Genomic DNA, 24,349 nt, shown 5'->3' with positions numbered 1-24,349 from the left:
GCAGAGAAAATCATAATACAGTACACAAAACCTACTTGCACTACCATATAGTAATTCTTTGAAAGAAATTTCAAAACTGTTAACAAATTTCACCGTTAATGTAGTGTTTAAGAATATCATAATAAAAGAAATCTCAAGACATTACCAATGAATGTGTAAATCGGATTCCATGTAATTCTTGTGGGAAATTATAAAACGTGTTCGCCGAGCATTTGCATGGCAGTAGATCCATCCCCGACCAAGCCCCATTTGCGATTTTTTGATAGTTTCACCGTTGGTGCCATTAGCCACCATTTGCTGCATAACAAACTTTCACTATTGGTACGTCGCGTGTAAATTAAAGAGGACAAATATTATTCAGAAGAAACTTCTGATACGACTTTGTGGCAATTACTTCACAACATTGGGTTCAGGTATGACTTCAGAACGGAAAATGTACATGAGGCAGGAATGTTTAGATGTTGTGTGTCATCGTGTTAATGCTCTTTGATCACTCAGGAAGCAGGAAGAGGTGAGACAGGTGTTTTGCAATGACAAAACGAGGTCTACTACCCAGATACACCACAGTACAGCGTTGGTGGACATAACTCACCCTAACATAAGTGCTACCCTCAGCCGTCTAGTGACTCCTGGTGAGCGGTTCGTTGTAGTAGCAGGTGGCACAGATGAAGGTTTCATTGAATTTCTTTGCTACCCTGCCAGGAACAATATAGAAGACTGTCGTGACGAAATGAACAGCACCCTTCATATGATGGCTGACATCACAGCTTCTGCCTGTGCTCGCTGAGCCACAGGTGCTGGTGCTGGAAAATGCACTCTTCCCTAGTCAGCTGACGGAAGGAAGCTGTTGCCCCATCACTGCCACTAGAGAAACAGAGGTAGAGACATGGCTGGAGTGCTGCAGGATACTATTCCCAGCACATGCACTGCACCCTGAGGTTTACTGATCTGCAAGAAGAACCAGCGAGAATTATCTGATATTGGGGTCATGAGGTCCTCCGGCTGCCCCCTGCCCATCTTGAGTTAAACACCATCAAACAAGTGTGGAGCTGTATGAGGCGACATGTGCATTCAACGTTGTGGAGACTCACTCGGACAGATCTGCAAGCGTAGCTCCAAGATCCAAAGCTGGTGCTCTGAGAAGGTCCTGATTGTTCAGAAAATATACATGAAAGTGCAGAACTCATCAAAATTACCACTGACAGCGATAACGACGATGGTCTATTTATCCATAGTTATACAAAATGAAATAAAACACGTTCCCAGTTATTGTCATGAATTAACCACCTCTCATATGTACATATTTGTTATCGAGGAGAGAGAGAGAGAGAGAGAGAGAGAGAGAGAGAGAGAGAGAGAGAGAGAGAGAGAGAGAGAGAGAAACCTTTGATGTAGAAAATAAATAAAAAAGAAATTGGGAAAAAAAATACCTATAATGATAAAATACATAATGAAAATTGAGAAAGTAAACAGACAGAAAAAAGAGGAGAGGATGAAAACGCAGGCGGTGAAGTAAGTGTACCAACCGTGTTTCAAACAATTGTACATAATTCCTTTTGTATATATTATGCTTGTATCTTCGCTCTTCCCTCGCACTAAAACGAACATGAAAATTCATGTTTGGTTTTTCCTCTGTGATATTGTCTGTCTTGTGAACTTGTTATGTCCTGTTGCCTTGAGGTTTTGTATATAAGGAGTGTTCCACAATAATATAACTCAGTCGTTTCCAATCTGCCTTTGAGTTCACACCCTTACTCGGCGCCGTCACATTGGTGACCCCGGAAGTCGACTCGCTCCCACTGCCTTCCAGCCCCACCTCCCTCGCCCCTCCATCGTTGGTACTATGACGGAGACTACATCAGTTGGCGCCGCGGCCGCCCCATTGAAACTTTCACCGTTCGCCACCGGAGAGGCGTTTGCTTGGTTTCAACGCGCTTAAGTCCACTTTCGTTTCAGGGGCGTGACTCGCTCAACCACCAAAGCGGATTATGTTCTCGCGGCGATACCCGAGGACACCTTCCCAGAAATATCCGACTGGCTTTGTGAACAAGGAGACACCCCAATAGCGTATGACGCCCTCAAATCATACCTTCTGCAGCAGTACTCGCCATCGCCAGCCGCCCGTATAGCAAAGCTTTTTCAGCTCTCGCAACAACCGTTGGGGGACCAAAAGGCTTCGCTTGCCCTCAGGGAAATGACCAGTATCGCTCGCCTTCAACCTGCCGCAGACGGCTCTCCTCGTGAGGTGAACCTACTCCGTGCCCTTTGGATACGCCGTTTACCAGAACCTGTACGCGCTGCCATACCCGATGTCGATAGTTTACCCATAAAGGACTTGATGACCAAAGCCGCCGCCCTTATGGACAGCCACTTCAAGACCTTCATCAACGCCTCCACCCCTGACGACGAGGATGCCTATTCAACGTCAACCGAAGCTGACATGAATGCCGTAGGACATACACGCCTACCCCGTGACGTGCCGAAGCGGCGACACAGCCGCCCACCACCCACCAATCACTCGCGCCCCAACGAACGACTTCTACAGCCACTTACTACCTCCCATCCGCCGCAGTTTTGCTACTACCACTTCCGATTCGGGGCAACCGCGAAGAAATGTGCCAAAGATTGTCAGTGGCCAAAACACGTGTAAGCAGGCCATCGCTTGTGGCGGTGGCCTCCCATGTTTCTAATCTGTTCTTTTTACAGGATGCAGGAACGGACGTGCGATTTTTGGTAGACAGGGGTGCTTGTCGTTCTCTTTTGCCAAGGAAACTCTTCAAGGCACAACGTAGTCTGTCTACATCTGCCGACGTCCGCTTGGTAGCTGCCAATGGATCTGCGATACCCACCTACGGTTACGAGAACCTCACATTATCGTTCGGAAACGGTAAATTCAATTGGAAGTTTCTCGTTGCTGACGTCATAATGCCAATCCTCGGTGCGGATTTCCTCTCTCATTTCCACATTCTGGTCGATGTCGCCCACCGACGATTGGTCAACGCAGACTCGTACTTGTCGACACCTCTTCAACCCGCCCCCTCTAACCTCGCTCTCCACATCAGCGCACCCACGGATTCCTACGCCCACCTCCTCACGTCGTACCCGGAAGTTTTCCGTCCAGAACTTCGCCAAACGCCCACGGTTCCTGCCAAGCACGGTATTTATCACCATATCAAGACGACGGGACCCCCAGTCTTCTCAAAATTCAGACGTCTGGCAACGGAACGATTGGCAGCCGCCAAACGGACGTTCGCCGAAATGGAGAAAATGGGCCTTTGCCAAAAGGCCTCCAGCCCATGGTCGTCACAATTACACATCGTTCTGAAGAAAGACGGCTCCCTCCGTCCGTGGGGGGATTACAGGCACCTGAACATGCAAACTGAACCGTATCACTACCCCCTCCCAAACGTTGCCGATGTAACCTCCTACCTGCACAAAGCGAAGGTTTTCTCTACGCTCGACCTCATGAAGGGGTATTATCAGGTGCCTATGAACCCAGAAGACATCCCCAAGACCGCCATCACCACTCCGTTTGGCACATACACCGTCAATTACTCCTGTTTTGGCCTTCGTAATGCTGGGGCCACGTTTCAACGTCTCATGGATGGCATCTTAGGGGACCTCCCTTTCTGTGTATGTTATGTGGACGACATACTTGTGTTCTCCTCCTCAAAAGAGGAACACCTCCGTCACCTGCGCATCGTGCTCGACCGCCTGCAACAAAACAGCCTTGTAGTCCGGTACGACAAGTGTACCTTTGGCGCCAACGATGTGTCGTTCTTAGGGCACCGTATCACTCCTGAAGGAGTCCATACCCTCCCTGAGAAGGTAGCAGCCGTTCAGAATTTCCCCGCGCCCTCGACCGTCAAATCTCTGCAGGAATTCTTGGGCGTGATCAACTATTATCACCGTTTTCTGCCAGCCATTGCCGCCACTCTTGCTCCCCTCTACGCCTCCCTCAAGGGCAAGCCAAAGGACCTGAAGTGGGGTCCCCTTTAAGAAGCAGCCTTCTGCAATGCAAAGAAGGCCCTATCAACTGCTGCGGCTCTCCCTTTTCTTATCCCACACGCCCCTCTCCTTCTCTCCACTGATGCCAGCGACGTAGCTATTGGTGCAGTACTCGAGCAGGTGGTCAAAGGCTCGCCCCGCCCATTGGCCTTCTTCAGCAGAAAACTGTCCAAGGCAGAATCGGGTTATTCTACCTTCGATCGAGAATTGCTGTCGGTGCACTTGGCTGTCCGTCACTTTCGCCATTTCTTAGAAGGTACGCCCTTCGTCATTCGCACAGACCACATGCCTCTGGTGCACGCCTTCACTCGACAGTCTGACGCCTGGTTCGCCCGTCAACGCCGACATCTCTCCGCCGTGGCTGAATACAATTGCACCCTCCAATACGTCCCTGGGAAAATGAATCCTGTTGCCGATGCCCTGTCAAGAAACACGTTGGCTGCCGTTCAACTGGGATTGGATTACAACGCCCTGGCTGAAGCCCAACGACAGGATCCAGAGTATCAAGCTTGTAAGACATCCTGCACGTCCTTCCGTTGGGAGGATTTTCCCCTCGAAGACTCCAACACCACCCTCCTCTGTGACGTCAGTACTGGTAGACCGCGACCTTGGATTCCTGCTCCCATGTGCCGACAGGTGTTTGATCTCATCCACGGCCTTTCACATCCCTCGTGCCGTTCTACTGCACAGCTGCTGAAGGCAAAGTTCATTTGGCACGGCATTTCTAAGGATGCTAAGGACTGGGTCCGTGCCTGTACTTCTTGCCAAACTTCCAAAGTACATCGACACACGGATTCAGGAATGGGCACCTTTCCTCAACCTGAGCGTCGTTTCGCACACATTCACGTCGACGTTGTAGGCCCCCTACCCACATCACAAGGACATCGTTACCTGTTTACCGTCATCGACCGCTCCACTCGTTGGCCTGAAGCCATTCCCATGGAAACTGCAACGTCTGCCTCATGTACATATGCCTTACTCTCTGGATGGATTTCAAGATTCGGTATCTCTGAGCATATTACTTCTGAGAGGGGAACCACTTTCACCTCTCAATTATGGACGTCATTAGCGAATCTCCTGGGCATAACTCTACATCAGACAACGGCCTACAACCCCGCTGCCAATGGAAGTGTTGAACGTTTTCATCGCACCCTCAAAGCAGCTTTGATGTCCCACTGCAAGGATTGCAACTGGTTTACTCAGCTTCCCTGGGTCCTCCTTGGACTAAGGACCACTCCTAAAGACGCCCTCAACGTATCGGCAGCCGAAATGGTGTATGGCGACCCGTTGGTCGTCCCTGCCGAATTTTTTCCTTCTACTACCTCCTCCGACGATCTTCAGCGCATACGTCACGTCGTGGGAAAATTTACTCCGTGCCGCCAGACTTACAAGCCCCCAGCGAAGCATCACATACCAACGGACTTGCACTCTGCAACGCACGTCTTCCTGCGCAACGACACCAACAAGCCACCACTAACGCCCCCTTACACGGGCCCTTTCCTTGTGATCCGACGCAGTCCGAAAGCATTCCTCTTAAACATTCGGGGCAAAGAAGACTGGGTCTCCATTGATCGTCTAAAACCTGCTTATCTTCTGCCAGATGACCCGCCTACAGTTCGCCTCTCTAGATCAGGGCGCCCTATTTAACATGTACAGTGTCTTTTTTAGGGCGGGAGCCATGTACCAACCGTGTTTCACACAATTGTACATAATTCCTTTTGTATATATTATGCTTGTATCTTCGCTCTTCCCTCGCACTAAAACGAACATGAAAATTCATGTTTGGTTTTTCCTTTGTGATATTTTCTTTCTTGTGAAATTGTTATGTCCTGTTGCCTTGAGGTTTTGTATATAAGGAGAGTGTTCCACAATAATATAACTCAGTCGTTTCCAATCTGCCTTTGAGTTCACACCCTTACTCGGCGCCGTCACATAAGGCTTAAATAATGAGGAAAGGTGGGTGTGTGGTAGGAGGAATAAGTAGGCTACCCAAAAATTGCTAATCAAATTAATTCGTAAATATTGACCGGATAGGCTTGGATATATCCTTAAATTCAAGAGTGAAGTGCTATTAAGATCTATGAAGGACATGGATTTTTCTTTATAAGAAAATATATGGCAAGGTGTTAGAAACTGCACCATACCACTCAATCGATTGGTTTGGAAGATATTAACAATAATTCTTGGGTCTAGGCGGCTGAAATAAAGTAACTTCAAATTTGGCAATTTCGTGAGAAAATTATAGAAATCATGATTAATTGAAAATCACATCAAAACAAAAATAGATAATTGCCTGTATTAGGTTTTAATAAAAAAGAATTTATGAAAAAAAAAAACTAGTTTAGTGGTAATCAAAACTAGGCAAAATAATCGGCGCCTGTCCTATCGTTCTGTTCCTTTCCTTCCATTTCTTTCAGGAAAAGATTTTGTATTTATAGGGTTTAGTTTCTTCATGTTGGGTATCATTTTCTCGAAAAAAAAGGAATTCTTCATTATCCAATTCACCCTGATACTTTCTTAAGAATTCTAACTTCTGTTTTTCAGTTTCAACGAGTTGCTAATTTTTTCTTACCCTGTAATCAAGATTTGGTTTTCGTCACTTCTTAGACGGCGGATTTGTTTGCCAACCATTACCTTGAGATGTTTATCCGGTGTCAAGGAGAAGATAGAGAGGGTGACCTAGAAGTATGTGACACGAGTTCTGGAGAAACATGACTTGCATGCGATTCATTGTCATCACCAGGGGCAAGTTTGTCATCGTCAGTTATTCAGATGTTTTCTTCTCGGCTCAGATTTGAGCTCTTAGATTCTGGCAGATAAATGTCTTTCAAAAATGACAACTAAGTGAAGTTTGACTAAATACTTAGAACCATTTCTGATGTTCTAACACTAGATTTGGGATTTTAAATTTCTTGATTTATTTCCTATAATAGTTTTTAGCTTTTTCATTTTCTTTTTACAGAAATATCTGAAAGATACATTGAAATTTTTATCAATAAACCAAAATGTGACAAAGGCCAACATAAGTTTTAAAAAATATCATGTAATATTGTTATGATTAACATAATTATCTGCTATTAGTAATTATTGAATTATCTTAACAAACAAAATCTTAACATATTTTTCTCTCCTTGCTACTGGTGAATCTTCTCGATCTTTGGCTTTGCGTTTTTGTCGTGGTAGAAGTACTATTTCAGAAGATGTAAAGGAAACTCGCCATATTATTTGCAAGACTTTAACCAATGAATATTTACTGTACCCAACCAAGGAAGTTTGTCTTACAACTGCAGAATTCTTTTTTGACAAAAGATGGAATTTTTCTAACTATATTGGATTACTGGATGGGAAGCATAATACGCATAATACAGAATTATGTTTTAGATAAGGAGCGACAAAACTCTAATTTTTTTACCTGTACCTGGAGAGATGATACAAAGTGCACAGCCCTGTACACCACCTCAGGTGTGCTATTGAGCAGTGGTTTAAATTTCAGGGAAGCCCTATCTAATTATTTTATTGTAGTTAGAAGAGCTCCATGGCAGAATCATCTACCCTTACAAGGCAATATAAATTAATTGCTCCTTTTACTTTAAGAATTCACTAACATTTGCATAAAACATATTGTTTAAACATATATACAAAAGATTTTCATTTTACTTTCAGAATTTCCGTGGTTATCTTTCCGGCCTCTTGGTTGGAAATCTCTCTCTCTCTCTCTCTCTCTCTCTCTCTCTCTCTCTCTCTCTCTCTCTCTCTCTCTTAAAAGGCATTAAATGGTGATGATTTAGGGTAAATTTCAATACAGGAAAAAGGTACACCCACCATTTATCGCCAATATCTTCCTAATGTTTGTTTAAAATGATAGTTTTGTATAGTGAATTATGAGGATCTCCCGATGCTCTCCTCCAGAATATTTACCCAATGAATTCTTCAGTAGCTATGGCTGGAAAGGACCTACTGAATGCATCTCCTTTTGGTTCCTTCAAGAACTGATGGAAAATGGCATGGTCTTAAGTGAAGACATTCAAAACCTCCTCAATATTTTAAGTCTCGTCACTTCGCAGCAACAGCAGAGGTTTGAGGCTTCCCGCTCATCGGTTGTGTACATATTGTGAAAGAATTCTTATATATTATTTCAAATGTTCGTAGGAACTTCTTCCATACAACCTTCACGCTAGTTGTGTTTGGTGTGCTGCACGTGTTTCATACACAGTAATGTTATCGCCTTCTGTTAACAACCACCTCGCACATTGGTGACCCTTGGAGTTATCAGCTCCTCACCGCCTTTTTTTCTGTCCACCACTACACCCTACCTTGTTACGATGCTGCCCACCTATCCTGCATCGTTAAAACCGCTCACCCTTCGCCATCAGGGAAGTTTTCGCTTTGTTCCGCCGGACCGAAGTTCAGTTTTGTATCAAGTGTGTGATTTGCTCAAGCAGCAAAGCAGTCTATGTCTTTGCAGTAAGCTCTGGGGACACTTTCCCTGAAATCTTTGACTGGCAATAGGATAAAGGGTGTTCCCCCAAAGGGTATGACGCCCACAGTGGCAGTACTCATCCTTGCCAGCCGCTCATATAGCCAAGCTTTTCTAGCTCTCTTAACAGCCGCTGAGGAATCAAAAAGCTTTGCTCATCCTCAGGGAAAGGACGTGTTGCTCGCTTGCAACCTGCCTCAGTCAGCTCTCCTTGTGAGGTAAACCTACTTCATGCACTTTGAGTATGACGCTTACCCGGACCTGTTCGCACTGCCATCCCTGATGACTAAAGTCGACGTCCTTATGGGGAGCCACTTCATCACCTTCAAGACCTCCATTAATGGCTCTACTTTTGACAAACAGGACAACCACTTAACACTGACCAAAGCTGACGTGAATGCGGTAAGACATAGACGCCTACCCGGTAACCTGTTAGTCATTTGCAGCAGTTCTGTTAGTACCACTCTGGATTCAGGGTTGCTGTGAAGAAATGAGCAGATTGTTATCAGGGGCCAAAAAACATGTAAGTAAGATATGGTTTGTGGCGGAGGCAACCCCTGTCAAAAATCTTTTATTTTACATGATGCATGTACTGGTGTGTGGATTTTGGTAAACACCTGTGCTCTAACAAGGTCAATCTCCAGGACATGACATGGTCATTCTAAGACTTCTTACATATACTTGCTGGCTGCTAACGGATCTGAGATCCACACCCCCGGGTACGAGACACTCACATTATCGTTTAGGAGCGCCAAATACCAATGGAAATTCCTTGTTGCCGACATGACATTGTCGTTACTTGGTGCAGATTTCCTCACACATTTCTACTTCCTGGTTGATGTTGGGCATCAACGATTAGTCACCGCGGACTCGTACTCATCAAGACCTCTTCAACCCACTCCCTGTGACGTAGCACCCCACATCAGCGTACACACGGATGCCTCCTCATATTGTACATGGAAGTTGCCTGTCCTAACTTTGTCAAACACTCATGGTTCCCGCCAACCATAGCATTTATCACTCTATCAATATGACTTGTCCCCTAGTGTTGGCCAGGTTCCGGTATCTTTCCCCAGATGGTTTAGAAGCCGCTAAACAAACATTCACAGAAATGGAAGAAATGGGCTTTTGCTAAAAGGCTTCAAGACCATGATCGTCGCCTTACTCATCGTCATGAAGGAGAATGGCTCCCTTTGCCCTTTTGGGGGTTGTAGGTGTTCAAGCATCCTGGCAGAACTGGATCACTAGCCCCTCCCAAGCCTTATCAACGTTATCTCCTACTTGCATAAAGCGAAGGTTTACTCACTGCTCGACCTCTTATAGTGGTATTATCAGTTGCCCCTTGAAACCAGAAGACAATATTAAGATCCCCTCATTAGCCCCTTTGATACATACGTCTTCAATCACTCCTGTTTTGATCTTCGTGTGTTTGGAGCCACTTTTCAATGACTAATTGATAGTACCTTAGGGGATATCTCCCTCTGTGTATGCTACGTAGAATACATACTTGTGTTTTCTGCCTTCTAAGAGGAACACCTCTGTCACCTATACATCGTTGGACCGCCGAAAACAGATTGGTCTTTAAGTCCGGTGTGACAAGTGTATCATTGTTAGGGCACCGCCTTGCTACTGAAGGTGTCCATCCCCTCCCAGAGAAGCTAGCAGCCATTCAGAACTTCCCTACGTCCTTAGCCATTGAAGCACAGCAAGAAATCTTGGTCATTATAAGATATTATCAACGTTCCTGCCAGCCATCTTGCTCCTCATCATGCATTCCTCTAAGGTAAGCTAAAAGACTTGAAGTGAGGTCCCCTTAAAGAAGCGGCCTTCTGCAACACAAAGGATGACCTATCAAACGTTGCTGCTCTTCACCAATACCAGCAACGCCACTATTGGTGCAATACTCGAACAAGTGGTTAATGGCTCACCCCAACCATTAACCTTCTTCAGTAAAAAACTATCCAGGGCAAAGTCCGGGTATTTTGCCTTTGATCAAGAATAGCTAGCGGTGCATTTGGCTGTCCGTCAATTTCGCCACTCGTCATTCATACAAACCATATGCCTCTGGTGCATGCCTTCACTTGGCAGTTCGAAGAATGGTCTGCCCGTCAATTCTGATATCTCTCCACAGTGGTTGAATATAACTGTACCCTTCAACATGTTCCTGGGAAAATGAATCCTGTTGCCAATCCCCTGTTAAGAAACACATTGGCCTCCATTCACCTGGGATTGGATTACAACGCCTAAGAAGAAGCCCAACAATAAGATCCAGAATACCAAGCATGTAGGACGTCCTGCACATCCCTCCGGTAGGAAGACGTTGCCCTGAATGTCTCCAATGCCATCCTCCCCGATGACATCATTACTGGCAGACCATGACCATGGATACCTACTCCCATGTGCACAGCTATTGCACAGCTACTGAAGATTAAGTTCATTTGGCACGTAATTACTAAGGATGCTAAAGATTGGGTCTACACCTATTCTTAATGCCAAATTTCAAAAGTACCGCGACACCCGGATTCCAGAGTGGGCACCTCTCAACCTCTGCGTCGTTTTGCCCACATTCATGTCGATGTAGTAAGTCCCCTACTCTCATCACAAGGACATTGTTACCTGCCTATAGTCATTGACAGCATCACTTGTTGGCCTGAATGTATTCCCATGCGACATACACTTCATGTTAATCTGCCTTACTCTCAGGGTGGATAGTGAGATTTGGTATCCCAGAGCAAATCACCTCTGACAAGGGTACCACTTTTACCTCTCAATTGTGGATATCATTAGCAAATCATCTTGGCATCATCGTACATCAGACAACCGTCTTAAACTCCACAGCCAAAAAAATGATTGAGCGCTGTCACAGCACCCTCAAAGAAGCTTTGATGTCCTGCTGTAATGACTCTAACTGGTTTACTCAGCCTGGTGACCCGTTTCTCGTCCTTGCCGAATTTTTCCCGTCTGCAACCTCTTCCAATAAAAACTTCTTACATTTACCTCGCATCTCTGTTAACAACCACCTCGTACACCCAAGTGGTGCGGTACCCAAACCCCAGCAATAAGATGGTGCTGTGGTGCACCGCTTGAGGTGCGTTAGTGCTTCTAATAAAAAAAATATAGTTTTTAAAGTTTTCTTAGTTCCATCATGAGAGTTACGGTACTACCAAGTTAGGCATTTTAAAGTCAAGGGTAAAGGAAAACAGCTTACACGTCTCTTCACAATTGCCAAGAATTTATAAAAAATCCTTTGAGTAGCCTCGGTTCAAGCTGTCTCTTCACCAATCATTTTTCTTGAAATCCTTTCATACATCATGTTCTCTAAACTACATTAAACAGGTTTCTAGGAAGCATAATATCCTTAAATGATCAAGAAATGGAAATAAAAGTACACAAAAAACTGAATCCGATCATTTCAAATAAGAATCAACTAAATATCCAATTAGTTGTAAGCCATCATTAGACGATATTTAGGAAGAGGACTCAATTGTGAATAAATTCTAACAAGAAGAGGAAAAAAATCTTTGAAAAAAACAGTTATTCCCTTGTTAAACATCCTACTTGGGAAACATTTCCAAGTTATATGCAAGGACAAAAGCTTCTGACCGGCCAGGAGAAGAACCCTGGTCTAGGAAACTTCTGTTAACATTGACATACCACCTGGCCACGAAGAAAGATATTTCTTTGTGGCCAAGTTGTATGTCATTTTTAATACAATTTTCCTGAACCAGGGTTCGACTCCCGGCCAGTCAGAAGCTGTTGTCTTTGTGTGATTTTGCCTGGGGCTCTGATACCGAGGTCGTTAAGAGAATCAAGACATTAATGTAACTAAAATATATGGCTTAATTGTATATATATATATACAGTGTATATATATATATATATATATATATATATATATATATATATATATATATATATATATATATATATATATATTTATATATATATATATATATATATATATATATATATATATATATATATATATATATATATTTATATATATATATATATATATATATATATATATATATATATATACGTACCTTTATATTTATATATATATATATATATATATATATATATATATATATATATATATATATATATATATATATGTGTGTGTGTGTGTGTGTGTGTGTGTGTCCTATGTTGATGGATGATGAGAAAATGAAACATGAGTTTATTCACTTTATTACAAAGGTTTGTAAGTACACTATACTGTACACATCTAACACTCTCTCAGGTGAAAGCCTTGTCTACTTAAGCACACAATGGCAACTAAACACCCCTCGCTATCAAAATGCAATATTGCTACAATAACATGCTGAGTTATAGGTTTTTTGTAAAATTCCTATGATTATAGAGTAAATTTACCTTGACGTACTACACATATTTACATACAAGAAATAGGACATTACTTCCCCCCAAGCTCCTCACTCCGAGGGGGAGGTGTGTACTCGCCCTCACTAGTCCATGATATATGGATGACACTCCGACCCAGAATAGGCATGGCATGTACTAAACAGAAATGCTATATAAAATATATATACATTCTCCACAAAAAAAAAAAAGAAATATTGCATGTAAAAATGTAAACAATACAATAAAAATAATTCCACTCATTTCTTCTTAAGACCTCCGCATCTAAAATACAGAATACCCGAAGTGAAAAAAAAAATCATGACATCAGTCTTACACAACCTCATCAATAACCTCCCCCTGGTTGCGGGCATTACGGGTTTACGGCAAATTTCGCAAGAAAACTCACCACCACTATGTTGTCTTTTATTTGAAATCACTACTATACTTACACTTGCAACTATCAACCAGTGGCCACTAGCTTTTTTCCCGAGAAAATTATTCATCCTCCCGCCCTTCTCTTATAACATTAAGTATAAGGTATTCACGTGTACACATTCTCTAACACTGCTTATCCTCAAGGCTGAACTTTAATTCAGCAGCCACTTGCCATGCGAGAACTGCCCCGTCCCCAGCAACCAGGAATCATATAAATACATGAATGATACAGCATCCGCCTGACGGATCTCACCTGACCTATTTAACCTCTGATTGTTTTTAAGTTCACTCAGCAATGTTATACGGATTGCCACACTCAGCAAAAGAAACACAACATTTTACGTATCCATTAAGCATCAACATAAGAACACATTGCTATCATCAAGTTTATTTAAAATACATTAAAAGATGAAATAAGGTCTGTTCAAACAACAAATAGAGCAAAGGAAAAAATATTCTACTCATCAACTAGAGTAATGTCACGTATGCAGGGGTAAGGAGGAACACTTTTGAAAACTACCTCTTCAGGCACCACATGTGTGTGCCTCATGATGTTCAGACACTGCTCCATTAATAATGCTTTGTATCACAACTGTGTTAGATTTAACCATATTTACTCGGTACGGACACAAATACGCTGGCTCTAGTTTGTGTTTCCTAGGTTGTAATCATTTCAAATACACACGAATGTCCACAAACACTTTTACCTGTGCGCTTTTGAGCCAGCCATAATACTTTGAGCTGTGTTTTTCATTAGCTTTTTTCAAATACCTTTCAGTGGTGTTCATTACTCTCTTCAATAGATTTAATACATATACATGGTATTGTCAGTTGAATAATTTGGCAGTTTTTGCGAATTAGTCAGGACCGTATATGGTAACACAGGATCCTGTCCATATACTAAAAAGAAAGGTGTGTCAATCTGCGAAGCATTATATGCAATGTTCAAAGCTAGCACAGTTGTAGGAAGCAAGGCATGCCAATGAAGGGGGTCATCAGCCACTAAGTAACGTAAATTAACACTACTTCCCTGTTACTCCTTTATGTAAATGTGTTTGTGGTAGCTCAAGTCCCACTGATTACCGCCCAATTTCCATAACTATCATATTATCTAAAGTTTTTGAACGTCTTCTGGCAAAACGTCTTAATAGGTTTGCTGAAGGTAATCATCTATTCCCTAGTTTGCAATTTGGTTTTCGTAAAGGTCTTGAAGCATGTGATGCCCTTCTTACAATCTTCAATATTGTACAGAAATCCCTTGATTGTGGACAGGAAGTCCGTATTATTGGCCTTGATTCTAATGCTGCCTTTGACCGTGTTAATCATGAGGCCCTTGTTTTCAAACTCAAACAGTTGGGAGTGGGTTGGTCGTTTCTTAGCATTATTATTGATTTTTTAAGTAATAGATCTCAAAGAGTTGTTGTTGATGGGCACCATAGTAAGTATAGTAATGTGATATCCGGTGTTTCACAGGGTCATGTTTTTGGCCCATTACTTTTCATACTATATACACGTGACATGAGGTTTGGCCTAGAAAACAAGGTAGTTGCATATGCAAATGATACTACTCTCATTGCATCAATTTCATCCCCTGAATGTAGAACTGGGATTGGTGAATCCCTTAATAGAGATTTAGCTAGAATTAGTGCATGGTGCAAATTATGGGGTATGAAGTTGAATCCTAATAAAACTCAAAGTGTGATTGTATGTAGGTCAAGAACGGTGGCTCCTCAACATCCGGATCTCAGTATTAATAATGTTTCTTTAAATTTGTATGACTCTTTTAAAATTTTAGCTGTGATTCTCGACGGCAAATTTACTTTTGAGAAACACATTAGGTCTTTGTCTTCTTCAATTACACAAAAAATTGGCTTATTGAGAAAGTATCAAAAAATTTCCGGTGATCGATCTATTCTGAAGAAGTGTTTTATTTCTTTCCTTTTACCTTGTTTTGAGCATTGTTCTCCTGTCTGGTGTTCAGCTGCTGATTCTCATCTGAATTTTGTTGGAGAGAGACTTACGGTCTATCAAATTTCTTATTCCTGATCTAGATATTAATCTTTGGCACCGTCGTTCAATTAGTTCATTATGCAAGTTGCATAAGATTTTTCATAATTCTGAATATCCTTTACATTCAGATCTCCCTGGACAATTCCACCTTGTTCGTAATACTAGGCAGGCAGTTAATTCTAATAACCAGGCCTTCTCCATCTTGAGGCTCAATACTACACAGTATTCTAGAAGTTTTATTCCAGCTGTTACCAAGTTGTGGAATGATCTTCCTAATCGGGTAGTTGAATTAGTAGATCTTCAAAAGTTCAAAGTTGGAGCAAATGTTTTTATGTTGACCAGGCTGACATGAGTCTTTTTATAGTTTATATATGACATATTTATTTTTGACGTTGTTAATAGTTTATATAGGACATATCTGTTTTGATGTTGTTACTGTTTTTTAGTATAATTTACTGTTAATTTATTCTCATCATTTATTTATTTCCATATTTCCTTTCCTCACTGGGCTTTTTTTCTCTATTGGAGCCCTTGGGCTTATGGCATCTTGCTTTTCCAACTAGGGTTGTAGCTTGGCTGGTAATAATAATAATAATAATAATAATAATAATAATAATAATAATAATAATAATAATAATAATAATAATAATAATATGCGATTCCACTAAGCCATTAGTTGAAGGCCTATATACGGTCACTGAAAACTGTTAAATTTTCATCAAGTCCGTGACCAATTTCACCACTTTATTCACTTTATTTATAAACTCAAGACCATTATTACTTGTAAAAATTTTCGGGCAACCAAACCTAGTAATGAAAGATCACAGCGCCTGGGCTAATGAATTTGCTGATATACCCAATATTCCGTAGGTTTGAATATATCGAGTAAATGAATCCACAAATACACATATATACTTATGTTGTGTTAAACAAGTAGGAAATGGTCCTACCATATCTATATGCACTCTATAAAATTTAATAAAAATCACAGGCCACTTTTTGGCTTCCGGTACAGTGTTTCTATGTTCTTTGAAACAGTTACAAGCATGATAACCTTTTATATAATTCTCTATAGATTTCTTCATTCCTACCCAAAAGAAGGATTAACATGCTCTCTTTAATGCTCTATCAATCCCTATATGGCCTGCATACGGACTAGCATATACAATGTGGAAGGCTCGATTAATTAAAGGTGGAGGAAGAACTACCCATGCACAAAATTCCCCTCCCCTCTTCTCGTCAGCACAATATATGATATAATTCTCTCCAATTCCCCTTTAATCACTGCTTGCGCTCTTTCCATCCATTCTTCTTCTTTCTGTCCCTCTCGGACTTCTTTTATGTCGAAACCTCTCAAGTCAATCAAACCTGCATCATCAGGGTATTCATTCTGGACAGCCCTGGTCATGTCCTCGGCCACCCACATATATTCAACACCGCTCATATCTCTCTCTCTCCCTCCCTCTCTCTCTCTCCTCTCTCTATACTCCCGTATTCTGAATGCTCATTAGGAAAATTCACATCCTGTTCTCTATTTTCCCTATTTTGATGGGGGTCTTCAATATTTTGGTTACGTTCTTCGTTCCTCTTTTGTCCCATAGTTGTTACTCGTATTACTGTACCTATGGAGAGATTATCAGCTACCTTGTTAGCTTTACCTTTTATGTAGTGAAAAATCTTTATATCAAACTATAACAATCTCTCAATACATCTCGCTTGTCGAGAGGTCAGAACTCCTTTGTAAAAGAGGTTCCGTAAGGGGCGATGATCACTTTTCAACTCAATCAACTGACCCAGTAAAAAGAGCTGATGTCTCTCAGGAACCTAAAGAATAGCCAAAGACTCTCGATCAAATGTACTATAATTCTTTTCTGCCCCTTTTAATGCCCGGGAAGAAAAGCAAATGGGTCGCTCTCTGCCTTTATCATCTCGTTGAGAAACTACGCCACCAATAGCTACGCTACTCGCATCTGTTGTCAAAAAAAAGGGGCTATCAAATCTAGGAAATAGGAGTAATCCATAGCTAGTTAAGGTAGCTTTTAAATGGTTAAAGGCTCTTTCTTCTTCCACTCCACAATTTGTTACTTCTTGTTTCTTTAAAGCATCTAAGGGTCTTGCTATCTCTCCAAAACCTCTTATGAATTTATGGTAATACCCAGAGAGCCCAAGGAACTCAGCTACATCCTTAGAGTTACATTGCCTGGAGAGATTTTTAATAGCCACTACTTTACTGGGGCAGGGCTGGATACCTTCTGGGGCTATTAAGTGGCCTGAAAATTCGACCTGTTTACAGAAAAATTTGCACTTTGACAAATTTATTTTCATACCATTACATCACAATGCTTCTAAGACTAAACGAATATCATTATTATGTTCTTTGCACGCTTTCCCTGTAATTATGATATTGTCTAAATAAACAAGAACATTATGGCTCATTAAAGGAGACAAAACCGCCATCATTACTCTAGAGAGATGACTTGGAGCATTTTTAACACCGAAAGGAAGAAAATTAAACTAAAATAGTTGATCGTTAGCTATAAAAGCCGTTTTACATTTCCTGTCTTCCTGAATGGGTATTTGATACTATCCAGATTTTGAGTCAACAGTTTTAAAATATTTAGTATCGCGTACTTTCACAAGTAATTCTTCGATCAAGGGCAATGGAAATGCATTATCCCTAGTAACTGCATTCAACTTCCTATAATCAACACACAATCTTACCGAGGCATCCCTTTTCTTAACAGCTACAATTGGAGAAGCCCAGGGGGATTCGTTCTCCTCGATTATCCCTTGTTCCCTTAAATTTTTATTTCCCTCTCTATTTCTCCCTTGAAATGAATAGGTACCTTATAAGGCCTTGACATGATTGGCTCCACCTGCCCAGTTTTAATGCTAAAGGGGAAATGATCAATCCTCCTGGGTGGCTCATCTCCAATAATTATTGACAATGTCAATAACTACAGGTTGATATTCTGACAGACATAATTTTTGCACTTGCGTAATCAAATTCTGAGTGTGTAATTCTGCGCGGGCTGGAGTTTTGGCTCCTAATATCCCTATACTAGCAATTTCACATAACTCTAATTCACACACATAATCACTTCCTAACAGAACTCTTTTATTTGAGAAATTAACTATCGTTATATCAGCTCTGTTCTCTTTTATTTCCAATAAGCCCTCTAAAATCATATGAAACCAATTGTCATGGGGTTTAACAATGACCTTAGTTCCTTCCGGAAGAGGGTGACATGGGGTCACTGATATACTCGTAAGTGTCTGGGGGGACAACACTTCTCCTCTCTCAGGTACAGCTGTTACCTTACTTAAATGTCTCTCCAAGCCAGCACAAGCACTTATTCTCTAATGACTTTCTATCGGCAAAATGTACCCTCCTGCTTTCACTGTTATTATATCTTTTCCCCAAAAAATACATATTTGATTACATGAATTGGAATATATTCCTAAGATATCCTCGATTCCTGGAATTCCCGAGGTGGCAAAGACAAAAAAATCATGTGTAACCCTCACAGATCCCACCTTAAAGTTGACGATCGGTTTATGGTTTAAGCGTAGTTTATTTCCTCCTGCTCTGTCGAGGACAATGAATGCCTCTGACTGTAGTGGGTTTGAGGAGATAATTTTTCAATCAGTGAAACGCTGGCCCCTGTGTTGATCAGTGCTCGGATGGATTTATCTGGCAGGTCAATCCTAACTGCTAATATTCCTAGCCGTCCATTACGATATATGGGGCATGGGTCAATGACCTCAGGTGCAATGCCGCTGCTCCCTAGTGCTGAGGTGGTGAGGTTGGCGGTACCGATAGAGGTTCCTGTGCCTGCTCTAAGTCCGTTGTCAATGGAAGCACTGCCTCGGCTACTGCTTGTGATGTCATGCGGGAGGGCATCGAACTCCCTCGTCTCCCCCTTCCTCTGTTTCCTTTTCCTCGAATGTTTGGTTAGGGGAGGTGTGCGTGTGCCACAGCTGATCACTCTCGAGATAGATGACTGTAGGCCTGACAAGTGTAACAGCAGGGGGATTCTTGGGTGAGGCACTCCACTCGTCCATGCCCCTCTCCCCCTCACTGCCAGCATCTGAAGACTCTTCTAACCTGATGACTGCGTTCTCCCCTACTCAGCTTTGGGGGTTGATGAGTGCCTCTCATGGCTGCTAACTTCTCGGAATCGGGCCCATTATTGCTAGTCATTTTTTTTTCTCACTACCTCTGCTAACGAGCGATTGTCATCGAACAAATAACCGCATAAATACGAGCAATTGCTTTTTTATCACGTTCTGGGAGATTGGCTCTCCCAAAAAATGCAAGTTGCAAAACTAAGAACGGATTCACCTTCCCAAAGTTTTGGTTTAAATTTTCTTTTATGTCCCCATTTCTTGCATCAGGCAAGGCATATTTCTAGTCAAACGATTCTTTATTTCAGAATAACGTCTTAAACTGTCTTTTGGCCAACACATTACCTCAATCGTAGGAGCATCTTTCAGCAATCTGATCACTTGAATGGCTTTTTCTCTTTCCGACCGTCCATATGTGGCTACTTCAAAGTCTCTCAAAAACACTTCAATCGATTGAAACCTTTTGCTAGGCCGTTGATCACCAAAAGGCCTAACACTTGCCTGAAGTTTTGGCAACTTTCAAACTGTGATCTGCATATCTTCAATCGGCTGTGCATGTGTACTTTCACTTGTGTGCATTTGAAATTCGTTTATGTACGTCAGATATGCTGTGACTGTGTGCCACTCCTCTTCCCCTTCAACCAAGATTCTGTTCATTAACTATTCTAAATTTTCCAATTCTTGTGTTCTAATTTCTTGTGTATATTCTTCATCGGCAACCCTATACACTGCTCTTCCGTTTTCCTCTCCTACAGTAATAGTGTCTGCTACATTAGTTCTTGTGTATGTAGGCATCTTGAACTTCTATTTTACCGGCTCAGAGATCAACTTAGCTCACAGCATACACAAACAGATATATTTTTACACCTGACACTAATATGTCCCATATTGACGGATAATGAGACATCTGAACATGGGTTTTTTCACTTTATTACAAAGGTTCCTAAATACACTATACTGTGCTAACACTCTCTTAGGTAAGAGCCTTGTCTACTTGAGCGCACAAAGGCAACTAAACACCCCTGGCTATCAAAATGCGATCTTGCTACAACAACATGCTGAGTTATAGGTTTCTGTAGAATTCTTATGATTATATAGTTCATTTACCTCGACATACATTACAAATCTATATAAAAAAATTAGAACATATCTATCTATCTATCTATCTATCTATCTATCTATCTATCTATCTATATATATATATATATATATATATATATATATATATATATATTTATATACATATATATATATATATATATATATATATATATATATATATATATATATATATATATATATATATATATATATATATATATACAGTAATAGTGTCTGCTACATTAGTTCTTGTGTATGTAAGCATCTTGAACTTCTATTTTACCGGCTCAGAGATCAACTTCGCTCACAGCATACACATACAGATATATTTTTACACCTGACACTGATATGTCCCATGTTGACGGATAATGAGACATCTGAACATTGGTTTTTTCACTTTATTACAAAGGTTCCTAAATACACTATACTGTGCTAACACTCTCTTAGGTGAGAGCCTTGTCTACTTGAGCGCACAAAGGCAACTAAACACCCCTGGCTATCAAAATGCGATCTTGCTACAACAACAGGCTGAGTTATAGGTTTCTGTAGAATTCTTATGATTGTATAGTTCATTTACCTCGACATACATTACAAATCTATTTCAAAAAATTAGAGCATATCTATCTATCTCTCTATCTATCTATCTATCTATCTATCTATATATATATATATATATATATATATATATATATATATATATATATATATATATATATATATGTATGTGTGTGTGTGTATATATAAATATATATATATATACATATATATATATATATATATATATATATATATATATATATATATATATATATATATATATATATATATATATATATATATATATATATATATATATATATATATATATATATGTATATATATATATATATATATATATATATATATATATATATATATATATATATATATATATGACTAAACACTAATCTTTTAAGTTCGAAACCAACAATCTACAAAATTCATTCAATAAAAACACTGTTATATTGATGTTATCATGTGTGTTCAGCTTACCTTGGGTTTCATTAGGAAGAATATTTTCTAAAATAAGTTTTTATTAACAATGGGTTCCTTCTGAACTTTTATTACAATGAAGTCAAGAAGTTTTTAGATAAAGTTTACAGTCAAAATTTAGCAATTCAAACGGTCAGTAAAAAATAGTTATATGACTCCTTTCCATACTATGGTTATGTTTCGGAGAGACTAAGAACAGAGGTTATGAGTGTTGTGGGGAAGTGTTATCCCCACATAGATTTAAAACTGATTTTTACTAACAAGCTTTCAGTTGGCTCACTTTCTGAATATAAGGGGAGTCAACCTACTCCCCTGTGTTCCGGTGTCATATACACTTTTCAATGTGCACTCTGTAATGAGTGCTGTACTGGAAGCACATCCAGACAGCTTCAGTGTAGAATTTCGGAGCACAAGGGGAGGTCGGTACGAACCAGTATACTTTTAAATAAGAAACCAATTTCAGCTATTTATGACCACTCATTTAAATATGGTCATGCCATTTCTAATGAAAATTACAAAATTACAGAGAGATATAGTAGCGTCAGCCAACTGAGAATCTTAGAGTCTTTATATATCTTTAAGACAAAGCGTTGCTTGAATGAGGGTTTACCTGTTCACTTGCTGGTGACCCATTGATCCGTCTGGTCTGTGGGTTGCTGCTCTGGGTGCGTGGTCATCATCTCCTGTGGGTGACTAGGTATATCAGTTATTGATTTTTTTATATAGTTATATGAGTAATAAGTCTTTCAAATGGTATGATATTCCTTGATTAATTTGATTTTAGAGCTAGTTGGGCAGTTCTTGGAAGTATATCTTCCTAACTATGTACTTATGATGATTTTTATTAATTTCATTAATTTTACACAATGATACTTGTAGATAGGCTGGAGATGACGTAAAATATGTCGAAAGCTACCAAATAAAGAAGATGATAGCAGATTGACTATTTAATTTCTACCTAAATTACGATTCCCGAGAGGAACCCAACTATCAACTATATATATATATATATATATATATATATATATATATATATATATATATATATATGTATATATATATATATATATGTATATATATATATTTATATATACACATATATATATACACATATATATATATATATATATATATATATATATATATATATATGCAAGTATATATATATATATATATATATAAATATATATATATATATATATATATATATATATATATATATATATATATATATATATATATATGTATATATATATATATATATATATATATATATATATATATATATATACATATATATATATATATATATATATATATATATATATATATATATACATATATATATATATATATATATATATATATATATATATATATATATATGTATATATATATGGTGCTAGGGCAATTCGTCCCTGGTGAATTTGTCGTTTCCCAATTCGTCCTGCTCAATTCATCGTTGCTCAATTTGTCCCCAAGTCAATTCGTCGTTGGGCAATTTGTCCCCAAGTTAACTGTTTTATTTTAATTTCAGAGAAAGGAAAAACCAAAGATGTTGATGAAGATAATTATATATATATATATATATATATATATATATATATATATATATATATATATATATATATATATATATATACATACTAAGAACAAGGAGAGTGCAGATAGACTGAAGATCTACTGGAGGTGTGAAAATCGTGCATGCAAGGTGAGACTTCATACTGATGAAAACTATTTAGAGATGAGGAAGGTTGGTATCCACAATCACGCTTCAACAGCCACAGAGGTAAATGCAAAGACTGTGGTCTCAAATATTAAAGCAAAGTCAATTTCATGTCGTGATGCACCTCTCTCAATAATTGCTGGTGAAGTTGAAAAGTTGAACGAATGTGCTTTATCATAAATTCCTTGGTTGGAACAACTCAGTAAGAATATCAGACGTTGGAGGCAAGCAGATTTTACTTATCCCGCAACACCACAAACAAATGTTGGGTTCTCCATTCCAAGTGAATACTCTTTCTTAGACACTAATGAAATGTTTTTAAAGTGTGACAGTGGAATCGAAGATTCAAGCAGAATATTGATATTTGCAAGTGATGAAGCACTGAGACATTTAAAAGTGTACAAGACTTGGGCGGTAAACGGAACATTCTAAAAATTACTTTCAAACTAAAATTGTCGTTAGACAATTCTTTTTTTAAGGAGCAAAGTTTTAAAAAGTACTTTTGAACTAAAATTGTCATCAGACAATTTCTTTTTTGAGGAAGAAAAAAGGGTCCAATATGTACGACAAAAAAAAAAAGGAGTGTCGAGAATGCAAAAATAAATCATTGAACTCGACGATTTGCCCAACGACGAATTGACTTGGGGACAAATTGAGCAACGATCAATTGAGCAACGACGAATTGAGCAACGACTTATTGCCGTCGACGAATTGACCGGACACCATATATATATATATATATATATATATATATATATATATATATATATATATATATATATATATATATATATATATATATATATATATATATATATATATATATATATGCTCACATATATACATACACAAATGCATTCATGAATAAGTTTTTCTTCTTTTTCCGTGTTACGTTCCTCAAGCAACCATATAATAGTTTTCTTCTTTCTTCTTTTTACACATGTGACCCCCAAATTTTATTATTTTTTTTTTTTGAATGATTACCCAGGACCATGGATAAATCTATTTACCCCTTCAAATCCATGGATAAATCTATTTACCCCTTCAAATCCATGGATAAATCTATT

The 24,349-nt window shown here is 39.5% G+C and overlaps 1 pseudogene; it reads right to left on the bottom strand.

Annotated features, from left to right (window-relative positions):
- Nucleotides 1–6,390: 6,390 nt before the first annotated feature.
- On the bottom strand, nucleotides 6,391–7,628 carry LOC137647356 (uncharacterized; annotated as a pseudogene).
- Between the last annotated feature and the right edge of the window lie 16,721 nt (nucleotides 7,629–24,349).

This window comes from Palaemon carinicauda, chromosome 9 (genome assembly GCF_036898095.1).
Source record: "Palaemon carinicauda isolate YSFRI2023 chromosome 9, ASM3689809v2, whole genome shotgun sequence".
Taxonomy (NCBI): Eukaryota; Metazoa; Arthropoda; class Malacostraca; order Decapoda; family Palaemonidae; genus Palaemon; species Palaemon carinicauda.
Note: the sequence above shows the minus strand (reverse complement) of the source record. Positions and strands in the feature narration are given on the sequence as shown.